Source organism: Schistocerca serialis, chromosome 5, assembly GCF_023864345.2.
Source record: "Schistocerca serialis cubense isolate TAMUIC-IGC-003099 chromosome 5, iqSchSeri2.2, whole genome shotgun sequence".
NCBI classification, from domain to species: Eukaryota; Metazoa; Arthropoda; class Insecta; order Orthoptera; family Acrididae; genus Schistocerca; species Schistocerca serialis.
The window spans coordinates 168,627,452-168,639,557 of record NC_064642.1 but is presented as its reverse complement, the minus strand read 5'-3'; the positions used below and the strand labels follow the sequence as shown (position 1 = coordinate 168,639,557).

At 47.1% G+C, this 12,106-nt stretch overlaps 1 protein-coding gene across 1 annotated transcript in view; it reads left to right on the top strand.

The window, feature by feature from the left end:
* Positions 1-12,106, top strand: part of LOC126481516 (UDP-glycosyltransferase UGT5-like) — a 328,701-nt gene that overhangs the window by 215 nt on the left and 316,380 nt on the right. The window lies entirely within an intron of this gene.

Genomic DNA, 12,106 nt, shown 5'->3' with positions numbered 1-12,106 from the left:
GTCATAATTTACCAAAGCAACGCGTATCACGCGGGGCTCCTATTCTGCAATAAGCACCATTCTTTTTTTTAAACGCATTTTTCCGATTACATCGAACATGCAAAGGTAACGTCTGATGAATTTCATTTCACGAATTTAAGCTCCTATAGATGCACATGGATCTCTGAGTAACATAATATACATTACTGAAGACATCCGTCATAGTTTATTCAACCGCCATTCTCACAGAAACGAGAACTACTGTTTACGAACAATGAATGTCATAAAAGTGAAATAAGAATTTTTGTACCACTGTCTACTTAGGGCTTGTATACATCGAAACTGGTCAAATGACTGGGTGCTTTTAATACTGTTTTTACTTAGTAAGAAGTGAAATATAACCATTGTTCCAGATCTTTGCTGTAGCTAGAATTACCGGCAAGCAAATCTGAGAGTTCCCGGCTGTAAGTTATTTAAGTTGGCATTAAAATGGGTAGTAGTATCGTACTATGAACTTCGAAAGTTTAAGCCTCTCGACAGAAGAAAATTACTTAACCCTAGAACACTAATGGGAGGAAAATATGGTATTTTTACTAAACCATTTTGCACCCGTAAGTTTAGGCGTTATTTTGTAAACAGTGTGAAGTACAGAACGCGTCGACAATAATTACGTGGCGCCAAGTTCCTAATAATGGGCAGCAGACAGTAGTAGAAGAGATAATGTAAATTGTACACTTGGGCCAATTTTGTTTTATTTTATTTATGTGATGAAACAGAATTACCTCGAGGTATTCTTCAAAAATTCGATGATATAATTTTGTGTCAATGATCTGTTATTTGCTGTAAATGTAGTGCACAATCGTGTGTACATAATCAGAGCCAGAGTTATTTTCAGTTAAAAACTGCTCATGATTAATTTTCAGCCGAATAAAGAGCGAATGACAGCACTGGCTAGATGTGCTGCCATGGCTAAAACACCTCTCATAAAACGACAGTTACGTGTTCTGTAAATCATTTGAAGATTGTTTTCATTGAAATTATGTAGAACAAGTCCGTTTACAGAATAGGATGCATGATCACTTTTAAAATTAGTGGACATATATATTTTTCACTACTCATGTAATTACACTTGAAAACTAGACAGTGTTACAGGATCGTACACCTATATTTTTTAACACGCCTCCATACCCCCCCCCACCCCCACCCCCCCGCAGCCGATATCGCTAACTCACGCGTATACGGTGGCTATCGACTCAGAAATACGCCAGTTCGCATCCTGGTGGTGGACGAAATTCCACTGCCAATACTTGGCAGGTGAGGGGAGGAGAGGTGGTGATGTAATGTTCCTCATCACCAGTTCCTTGCGTCAATGCCCTGGGCTAAATTCGAAACCTTTCTGCAGTGTTTCATGAAGTAGGGATATGTGACACTGTTGGTGATTCGTCCGTTGCGTGGGGACGATAACGAGTAGGCTATGTGCTGGCACCGAATTTCCTCCTCTCCGTTATCATCATCATCATCCTTTTCTGTTTTTCACGGCCGATGTCAGAGATGTGTGCGTCATATCCACCAAAGTATTCGTCAGAGATTGCCCTGCTACGCAATATGTTTCTAACGACATCGGAATTACCGTTCTTGTTAAATACGATACGTGTGGTGGTCACAATGCATTCTTTCCAAAGACTGAAAATGGTAGAACTAATCACAAAGTAAGAGGATGTATATTAAGTGTCCAGCAAATGTTGCCAATGTCGAACTTTGGCCTTGTACTGTACTACAGATCAGTCTGTTGCCAAAATTGTTCCTTACTTACATTCGATGGCTTCGGCAACTCTCAACGGAACTGTCACATCCAGATTCACCTCGACCATAATCTACACTGCAGGTTAATCTGTCAACACAACAGATAACGGAGCAACCACACTCGAAAGCATTCTAATTATTTGATTCGTTATTGACATACTGAAAGTAAAAAGATCGAAACACTCTCCGGAAGTTGCCAAATTTTGTTGCTTCGTAATAAACAGCGGTACATCACATCAGATTCGAGTTGTAAAATTTTATCTGGACTTCCACCATCCATTAGGAGCAACGCAAGTCTTTTGCATGTATAAAGAGTCCTCCAAAAATACTTTGACAAATTTTGGGAGCAGATTCATGATACCCAAAAAGGTTCTTATAAAATACCCGTGTGAAACATCTTCGTTTTCGAGTTATTTATGAAAGTTGACGTTCAGCGACTTTCCAGGTGCAACCCAACAGCTTCATTCATTTGTGCACCTGTTTGGCTCATTCTATCCTAGGTGGTGGTGTGTTGCCAGGGAGACTTGTTTACATTTGTCTGTTTTCAACGTGTCCATTGTGTACATGTACTACAGGTAGTGAGTTAATTGAAAGTGCTAATTTCAAACAAGGCAGGATATTCATTTTGTGAGCAGGCAGACATTATAATGGTAATGGACATGAGGCTGCAAGGTTGTATCGGATGAGGTTTCCAGACGAAAGGCAGCCGATTTATCCAAACTTTGCTGCTGTGTGTCGTCACGTTACCGAGACAGGATCCGTAACGCCACAGACTATTGACCATGGAAGATCATGTGTTGCTCGTAAACCTGAACAGCAAGGTCCCATTCTGCAGGCTGTCGAAGAACAGCTAGGTATTAGTGCAAGACAAATGGCCTTGGTATGTGGTACATCATTCAAATTCAGCATGAAGGATACTTCACGAGCAACTCGTGTATCAATGCCATCTTCAAAGTGTGCCGATCACCCACAGCTGGAGAATTTTTGCCGATGGTTTTGTTGTTTAAAACTGCCAATCTCTTCTTTGTCTCTTCAGGTTTTCTTACGGACGAGACATTGTTTGGCAGATATATGAAATATCAAATTTTCTACAGCCAACACATTGTCCCGATCATAGTCCTCATGCTACAGTGCAGCCTAGACATTAGCCTCAGTTTAAGATTGTGTGGGCTGGAATTACACCAACCAGAAGAGGACGTAACTGAAGACATCCAAGAAAAGCTACAGCCACATCCACTCAGCATGCGAGGCACAAACCCACGCATTTTGGAAGTCCACAATACGCAGTGTCAAACAAAACCTCTGAGATGTTACCCACAAGACCTGCAAGAGGACAGATGACTGCTGCAGGGTTTGGCAGGACTGTACATTCTCTTAGCATGTCTCATAGGTGCTGACTATAGGAACTTTATTCAACACACTCCAAGACCTACTAGAAGATGTGTCCTGCAAATAAGAAGAAACGTTGTCTGTGCATGACAGATCACCAAAACATTTCAACGTCAGTGTTCGAGGTGCAGTGTCTTGTATCCAGTGTGACAGATGGATGGGTATAGGAGGACCGCTTCCATAGTTAGCGTGTCCACATTTATGTTATTACCTCTGGCGACACCTTAAACAAGTGATCTATGTAGCAGACCACCTAGAAGCAAAAACTCTTCATCGATGTGTCATGGATGCCTGCAAAACCTTTAGAGACCACCAGGGAGTATTTGAAAGGTGCAACAGTCAATCATTCAACATAGAATGCATGTTTTGAAACAAGAGGAGGCCATTTCAAGCATTTGTTATGAATTTATGTGTTGATGAGCTCCAACAACCTAAATTGTAAACTTTCACTGACAAGTCGAAAACGAAACATTTTTGGATATATGGTGTAAGGAACCTGTCCTCGAAGTTTGTAGAAGTATCTTTGAAACATCCTGTTTATGAGGTGTGATCAAGATGCACTGGTTTAATCAGCATCTCTACTTTGCAAACCACATTATGGTTTGTGGCAGAAGGTGCTTCTGGTATTCCACGTCCCCCCTCCACACCCCCTGTGGGTCTGGGGGTTAGAATAGGTCCGAGGTATTCCTGCCCATCGTAAGAGGAAACTAAAAGGACTCTCATAATTTTGGTCTTTATGTGATGGTCCCCTGTTGGGTTTGACCTCCATCTTTCTAAATATTCATGAAGAGTGAGTCAACTGGGGAAGGGCGCCGTACATGGTGCATCATGTCCATCGTTCATTGAGATCCTTAGCCCACTTTCTCGTCGTCGCATTGCAGTCCCGCTCATTCATCTCTTGGGTGAGGACACCTTACCAGGTGCGTTTTCCACCATGCACTATGAAGTGTCAGTTTCTGCACTGATGATGACCATGGACTTCTTTGCACCCTATATCTAGCACAGTAGCCAGTACATTGTAGTGGGGCCATCATGTACCCTGTTCGTTGTAGCCCCTGACCACACAGGGATCACTTTGCTGATGCTTGCGCCGTTAACTCCCCACATATGCCATGGAGTAGATTTCCCTGGGACATCGGGACTCCCAGCAATGGCCATCCTGCCAGGTGGCCCTTGCTGAGGCTGGGTGACGCCCATGGGAATGGCCCCTGGTCAGAGTGGGTGTCATCAGATAAACCATGAAATGTAGTACGTCATCTCTTGCTGGTGGTCCGCTGTCGCCAGTCTCTAAGCCGGAAAAGTCTATATTCAGTGTTAAGAACTATAACCCCAAATCGTTCCCCTTCCTGGCCACACCACGGGAGGAATGCCAGGCTAAGTATGGTAGTGAAGCTTATGCGCCCCAGTACCTCGTATGTACGAGAGTTGACGGGGAATCTTCCACATCCATGAAGCCTCAGTTTTTTGTGGACCATTTGAAGGACACGTTTGGGGAGGTGGAGGGCTTGTCCAAAATGTGATCTGGGTCAGTCTTGATAAAAACAGTATCTCTGCCCAGTCACAGGCATTATTCGTTTGTGACAAGTTGGGGGATGTTTCTGTTACCATCACGCCCCATAAGAGCATTGAATATGTTCCAGTGTATCATATTCCACAGGGACCTTCTTTTGCATTCTGACGACGAGCTGTGCACTGAGGTGTACATTTTGTACGGCACGACCATTGGAGTCCAAGGGATGATGTTGCAACCCGTGCCTTCATCTTGGCCTTCTAGGGTGACATATTGCCCGAGAAGGTTAAGGTGATGGTCTACCACTATGACTTCAAGCCATATATCCCTCCTCCAATGTGGTGCTTTAAGTGCTGGAAGTTCAGCCATACGTCTTCCTGCTGTGCTTCCAGTGTCACATGTCAAGGTTATGGACCTCCATCAAATCACACTACTCAATGTGCCCCAACTCCCATCTGAGTCAATTGCAGAGAGCATCATCTATGTTGCTCGCCAGACTGCAGAATTTTACAGAAAGGGAAGAAAATCGTGGAATATAAGACCCTGGACCTGCTGACCTACACTGAGGCAAAGAGTAAATTTGAGCGCCTACATACTGTGGTTATTACCACCTCTTACGCCACTGCTACGAGAATAGTTGTCGCCAGATCACTTCCGCGCATTCCTGTCGCCTCTCAGAACTGGGAGACTACACCTGTGCCCTTGAAGGTGGGGGGCATTTCCCTCCCAGTTGCTCCCACAGCACCTACTTCAGAAGCAACAGCCCCCAACCATCAGGGATATCAGTCCCCACTTCTGAGCTGGAGAAGTGTAAATCTTCTTCAGCTCCTCTCGTTGGGAAGGGGTCTCTTGGGTCACTCCCTTCTCAGGGTTCAGCTAGTGCGAAAGATGACACCCACCAGTGGCTGAAGAGCCCAAAAGCAGCTGGTTGTAGGGCTTTACAATCATCCTCAGTCCCAGAGATTGAATCAATGAAGCTCTCCGAGCCAGGGAAACCCAAGAAGCAGTGAGAGAAATCCAAAAAGAAGGTCCCCAAGACAAAGGGAATTGCAGTGGCATCCACAAAAAATGGTTCAAATGGCTCTGAGCACTATGAGACTTAACATCTGAGGTCATCAGAACTTAGAACTACTTAAACCTAACGAACCTAAGGACATCACACACATCCATGCCCGATGCAGGATTCGAACCTGCGTCCGTAGTGGTGGCGCAGTTCCAGACTGAAGCGCCTAGAACCGCTCGGCCACACTGGCCGACTGGCACCCACACCACCGCTATCTACAAGCTCTGCGTCTGCTGATGAGGTGGAAATCCTAGTGTCCACTGAGGACCTAGATCTCGCCAAACCCTCAGACACAATGGATATTGGCTGTTCAGGCAACAAGTCTGTGGCAGTAGGTGACTCTGAGGCATGAACTGCCTCAATGAATGTTCCTTACCTTCCCAGTCTCACGATGACGTCAATCTCCAGTGGAATTGTAGCGGTTTTATCCACTGCCTGGCAGAGATATGACAACTGTTAAGTCTTACACATGCTTTCTGCATTGCCCTTCAGGAAACCTGGTTCCCGGTAATGGAAACCCCTGCCCTCAGTGGATACAATGGATACTACAGCAACCATAGCGACTATAATCGAGTGTCAGGAGGAGTTCACGATTATGCCCTAAACTCAGTCTGTAGTGAACCTGTGCCCCTTCAAACCCCTGTTGAAGCTGTGCCTGGCAGAATAAGGACAATGCAGGAAATAACTGCAACGTATATCTTCCTCCAGATGGTACAGTATCCCTGAATGTATTAACTGCACTGATTGACCAACTCCCTAAATCTTTCCCACTTTTGTGAGATTTTAACACCCATAACCCCTTGTGAGGTGGCCCAGTGCTTACTGCCTGAGGCAGAGATGTCGAAACTTTACTGTCTCAGTTCAACCTCTGCCTCTTAAATACAGGGGCTGCCACACATTTCAGTGTTGCTCTTAGTAGTTACTCGGCCAATGATTTATCAATTTGCAGCCCATGACTTCTCCTATCTGTCCACTGAAAAGCACATGACGCCCTGTGTGTTAGTGACCACTTCCCCATCTTCCTGTCACTGCACTGGCGTCAGGCCCACAGACGCCTGTCCAGAGGGGTTTTAAACAAGGTGGACTGGGAAACTTGCATGACAAGGGGCCTCCTGCCCAATGACGCCAAATTCTCATTTCCATTACCTCTGCTGTCACCGTTGAATCTCTCCCACACGGGAACATCGATGTGATGGTTGAGCAGGTGACTACAACAATCGTTTCTGTGGCAGAAAACACGATCCCTCGCTCTTTAGGGTGCCCCCGGCGAGACGTAGTCCCTTGGTGGTCGCCAGAAGTCGCGAAGCAATTAAGGATCGTCGGCGAGCTCTACAGCGGCATAAGCAGCACCCTTTCCTGGAGCGCCTCATAGCCTTTAAATGGCTCCATGCTCGTGTTCGCCAACTTATCAAACGATGGAAGCAGGAGCGTTGGGAGAGATATGTCTCGACCTTTGGTTGCCATAAATCACCTTCCCAGCAGATGTTTCCAGTGTTAACATAAATGGCGTGTTATCTACCGACGCAAACGCGACTGCCAAGCGCTTTGCTGAGCACTATGCTCGAGCCTCTGTGTTGGAGAATTACATCCCCAGCCTTTTGCACTCTCAAATGGCGGCTGGAAGGGAAAGTCCTCTCGTTCACTACACGCCACAGTGAATCCTATAACTCCCCATTTACAGAGTGGGAGCTCCTCAGTGCCCTTGCTCATTGCCCTGACAGCTTCTGGGCCAGATTGGATCGACAGATAATTAAACATCCCTCATCTGACTACAATCAACATCTCCTTGTCATCTCCAACCGGATCTGGTGCAATGGCGTCTCTCCATCGCAATGGTGGGAGAGCACCATCATTCTGGTGCTCAAACCCGGTAAAAACCCGCTTGATGTGGAAAACTATCGCCCCATCAGCCTCACCAACGTTCTTTGTAAGCTGCTGGAAAATATGGTGTGTCGGCGGTTGGGTTGTGTCCTGGAATCATGTGACCTACTGGCTCCATGTCAGGGTGGCTTCCGCCAGGGTCGCTCTACCACTGACAATCTTGTGTCCCTCGAGTCTGCCATCCGAACAGCCTTTTCCAGACGCCAACACCTGGTTGCCGTCTTTTATGACACCACCCGGCGACATCATATCCTTGCCACATTATACGAGTTGGGTCTGTGAAGCCCACTCCCGATTTTTATCCAAAACTTCCTGTCGCTTCGTACTTTCCACGTCCAAGTCTGTGCCTGCCATAGTTCCCCCCATATCCAGGAGTATGGTGTCCTGCAGGGCTCTGTATTGAGTGTATCTGTATGTTTAGTGGCCATTAATGGTCTGGCTGCAGCTGTAGGGCTGTCTGTCTCACCTTCCCTGTATGCAAACGACTTCTGCATTTCGTACTGCTCTGCCAGTACTGGTGTTGCTGAGTAGCGCCTACAGGGAGCCATCCACAAGGTGCAGTCATGGGCTCTAGCCCACAGTTTCCAGTTTTCGGCGGCAAAGTCGTGTGTTATGCACTTCTTTCGGCATTGTACCATTCATCCAGAACCAGAACTTTACCTTAATGACGATCCACTCACTGTAGTGGAGGCATGTCGATTCTTAGGACTGGCTTTCGATGGACGCCCGATTGACTTGGCTTCCTCATCTTCATCAGCTTAAGCGGAAGTGCTTTCAGCAGCTCAATGCCCTCCACTGCCTGAGCGACACCGACTGGGGTCAGACCGCTCTACGCTGCTGCAGCTGTACGGAGCCCTTGTTCAATCCCACCTTGACTATGGGAGTCTGGTTTATGGTTCAGCGGCGCCCTCAGGGTTGCGTTTACTTGACCCAGTGCACCACTCTGGCGTTCGCCTAGAGACAGGAGCTTTTAGGACGAGTCCAGTGACCAGCGTCCTGTTGGAGGCAAGAGTGCCTCCATTGCAGGTTAGGTGTGCACAACTGCTGGCCAGTTATGTTGCACACGTTGATAGTTCTCTTGCACATCCGATTCACTGTCTCCTTTTCCCACCCATGGTAGTTTATCTCCTGCTTCGGCGGCCCAAGTTAGGGCTTCCAATTGCCATCCGTGTCCAATCCCTTCTTTCCAAACTGGAGTCTTGCTTTTACCACCTATACTTGAGGCCCATTCACATACACCCTCATGGTTTACACCTAGGCTGCAGCTTTGCCTGGACCTTTCACATGGCCATAAGGACTCAGTTAACTCTGCAGCTCTCCACTGCCACTTCTTCTTTATTTCTTGACATATACCAAGGCCATGAAGTGGTTTACACGAATGGTTCGATGGCTGATGATCAAGTCAGCTTCGCATATGTCCATGGAGACCGTATTGAACAGCATTCTTTGCCCGATGGCCGCAGTGTTTTCACTGCCGAGCTGCTGGTTATATCTCGTGCTCTTGAGGACATCCGTTCATGTCCTGGGGAGTCGTTTCTTCTGTGTACTGACTCCTTGAGCAGCCTTCAAGCTATCTACTAGTGCTACCTTGGTCATCCTTTGGTAGCGACCATCCAGGAATCCATGTATGTCCTGGAATGGTCCGGTCATTCAGTGGTGTATGTGTGGACTCCAAGTCACATTGGAATTCCAGCCAATGAACTTAATGACAGGCTGGCCAAACATGGTATGCGGAAACTGCTTATGGAGATCAGCTTCTCTGCAGCAGACCTGCAGTCAGTACTACGCCACAAGGTTTTGCGGCTTTGGGAGCCGAAATAGCATAACCTCAGCGTGCACAACAAACTGCATGTCATTAAGGAGACTTCAAATGTGTGGCAGTCATCCATGCAGGCCTCTCACAGGGATTCTGTGGGTCTCTGCTGGCTCCACACTGGCCACACTTGGGTGACACATGGCTACCTCCTGCACCTTAATGACCCGCCTCAGTGTCAGTGCGGCACCCAGATGACAGTGGCCCATATCTTGGTGAGCTGTCCTCCTTTGGCTGCCCTGTGAAGGACTCTTCAGTTACTCATTGCCATTGCTGATAATGCCTCATTGGCTAATTTAGTTTTACATTTTATACGTAACAGAGGGTTTTATCATACTATATTAGTTTTAGCACATGTCCTTTGTCGCTTTGAGTTCTCCACTCTGATGCTTTTAGGCTGGATGTTTTAATGTGTCACAGAGTGGCTAGCTTTTCGATTTTATTCTCGTGGTCGGCCAGCCACGATCATCTGCTCTCTTGTTTTTACCCCTTCTACCTGTTTCTTGCTTCTCTCTGTGGTTTTCTTTTCCTGTTTTGTCCACAGTAACGTTGGTTGTTCTTCTGGTTCTTCCTTTCTCCTGTTATTGTGCTGTACATCACCTTTCTTTTCTTCTTTCCCTTGTGTAATTATTTTACTGGGAACAAGGGACCGATGACCTCGCAGTTTGGTCCCTTCCCCCCCCCCCCCTCTTTTAGACCAACCAACCAAACCCCCTTCACTCTTCCCTTCGCGAACGGTTCATGGAGAGGACGATTGTGGATAAACCACGGGAGGTATGAGCTGTAATGTTTCCATCTCGTCATGTTCGTCTTACTACAATTTTGTAAGAGGCAATATGTTGTACAACTCTTGGAATTTCAGCAGTTTACTGCTCTGTGATGTACAATGCCTTTCTTGTAACATGTGTTCCTAGAGTTTAATTATCATCTCTGTAATGCTCTTACAGTTACTGAAGGACAAAACGCACTGTTCATTGTTGACTCTCTCTCTCTCTCTCTCTCTCTCTCTCTCTCTCTCTCTCCACTTTTAATCCAACCTGGCTGGGATCCCAGCTCGATGACCATAACTCAGGAATCGGTCAACTGCCAAACTCTGCAGCAAATATTTATCCTCTTGCAGGTCTTGTGGATATTATCCCAGAGTTTCGTCTGCCTCTGGATCTTGTGCCTCCCATGATGAGTGGATGTGGCTGTAGCTTCTCTTGGGTGCCTTCAGTTACACCCTTTCCTGCTTGGTATAATTCCAACCCACACATTAATCTTCATCACAGCGACCGTATGCTGTGTCATCTGCTCGACTACGCCTATTATGTGGTTAAACGTCTTCAGCAGCATCGTGGCCAGTCTGACAATGTTGCCACTTCGCGCAGCATCGGCGTAGCTAGTGGAGGGGCGCTGAGGTACTGAGATTGGAGGCTGCACTGTGACCGCTGTTGCCGCCTTTCACGATGTCGACGATCCGCCTGATATTCTTCTATGCTGTAGGGGCGGAGATCGCCTTCTGTTTCACCTCTACTGCTGTGAGTCGGACGACCCACACTTCCAGCTCATGCGGGCTGCCCATCTGCAGCTGTAGGGTGCGCCTTCTGGCGCATTTGCACCGTCTTCTGTGGTTGCGAGTGCATCCAGCTGTTACATATGTGGCCAGCTGTGGCAGCTCTGAACAGACGACGTCGCCTGCCCTGCTCGCACTGTGTGGTGCCTCTCGCCACGATTCTAGGTTCTCCTTGATGACTGCTATCTTAGGTAATAGCGTGTATCCGAATAACTTCTGATTTTCAACGTAGTCCATGGCGATGGCCAGCAGGAGAGGTCCATCATTGCCTGTGCCCAGGAATTTCATGCTGTGCACCCCAGACCTGAGGTATTCCAACACTTATTTAAGGTGATCAGTCTGCATCGTCCGCTAGAAGCCATGAAATGCAGCCTGGATCACCTTTTCTGGTTGCGTGGTATGGGAGGAAAATGGCCACTGACATGCAGCTGCTTCATTCATCACACTATGGTAGACTTCACCTGCACGAGGTCCTTTCCTCGTGATTTCACAGTGAAGTCAGACTTCACCCACTGTGAGATCTGTTGCAGGAAATGGCGACAATCATCTGTCACCTGAATGACGATCGGAGGTAGTTAGGCTCCTTCTGCTCAGTGGGTTGTGGGCTGCAGGTCTGGGAGCCAAGCTCTTCATCTCCAGTGGCTGTTGGCGTGGTACCATCGTTTTCATCTAGGACTGTGAAGACACCACTAGAGCTGCTGCTGTCTCCTCTACCAAACTCTCCATTTCTCGCCATGCTTAGGTGCCACATTCGCTTGTTTCTCATGGTGTTACTCTCCTTGGCAATGTGGAACTCTACAGTCTGACTCACCCTCAGTTCGCCCAGAGTCCCTCTTTCTGGTGGCTCTTACACACTTCTGCTGTCCTCCAGGTGGCTCACAGCTATTTTCTGAGTATGTGCTTGTACAACATTACTTCCTTTCTGTGCTGGAAGCTTATACTTCCATTATGCCTTTCCCTCTCTGCCCTCCCTTGGATGGTTTTCTTGGTGCACACCCTGCTTGGACCTTGTTCATGATCTGGGACTCGAGTTTCCACTTATGGCATTTTCTACAACTTTTCATTAAATAAATCCATGATCCCATTGTTGGGTTGTACCTGCCACCAACTTTC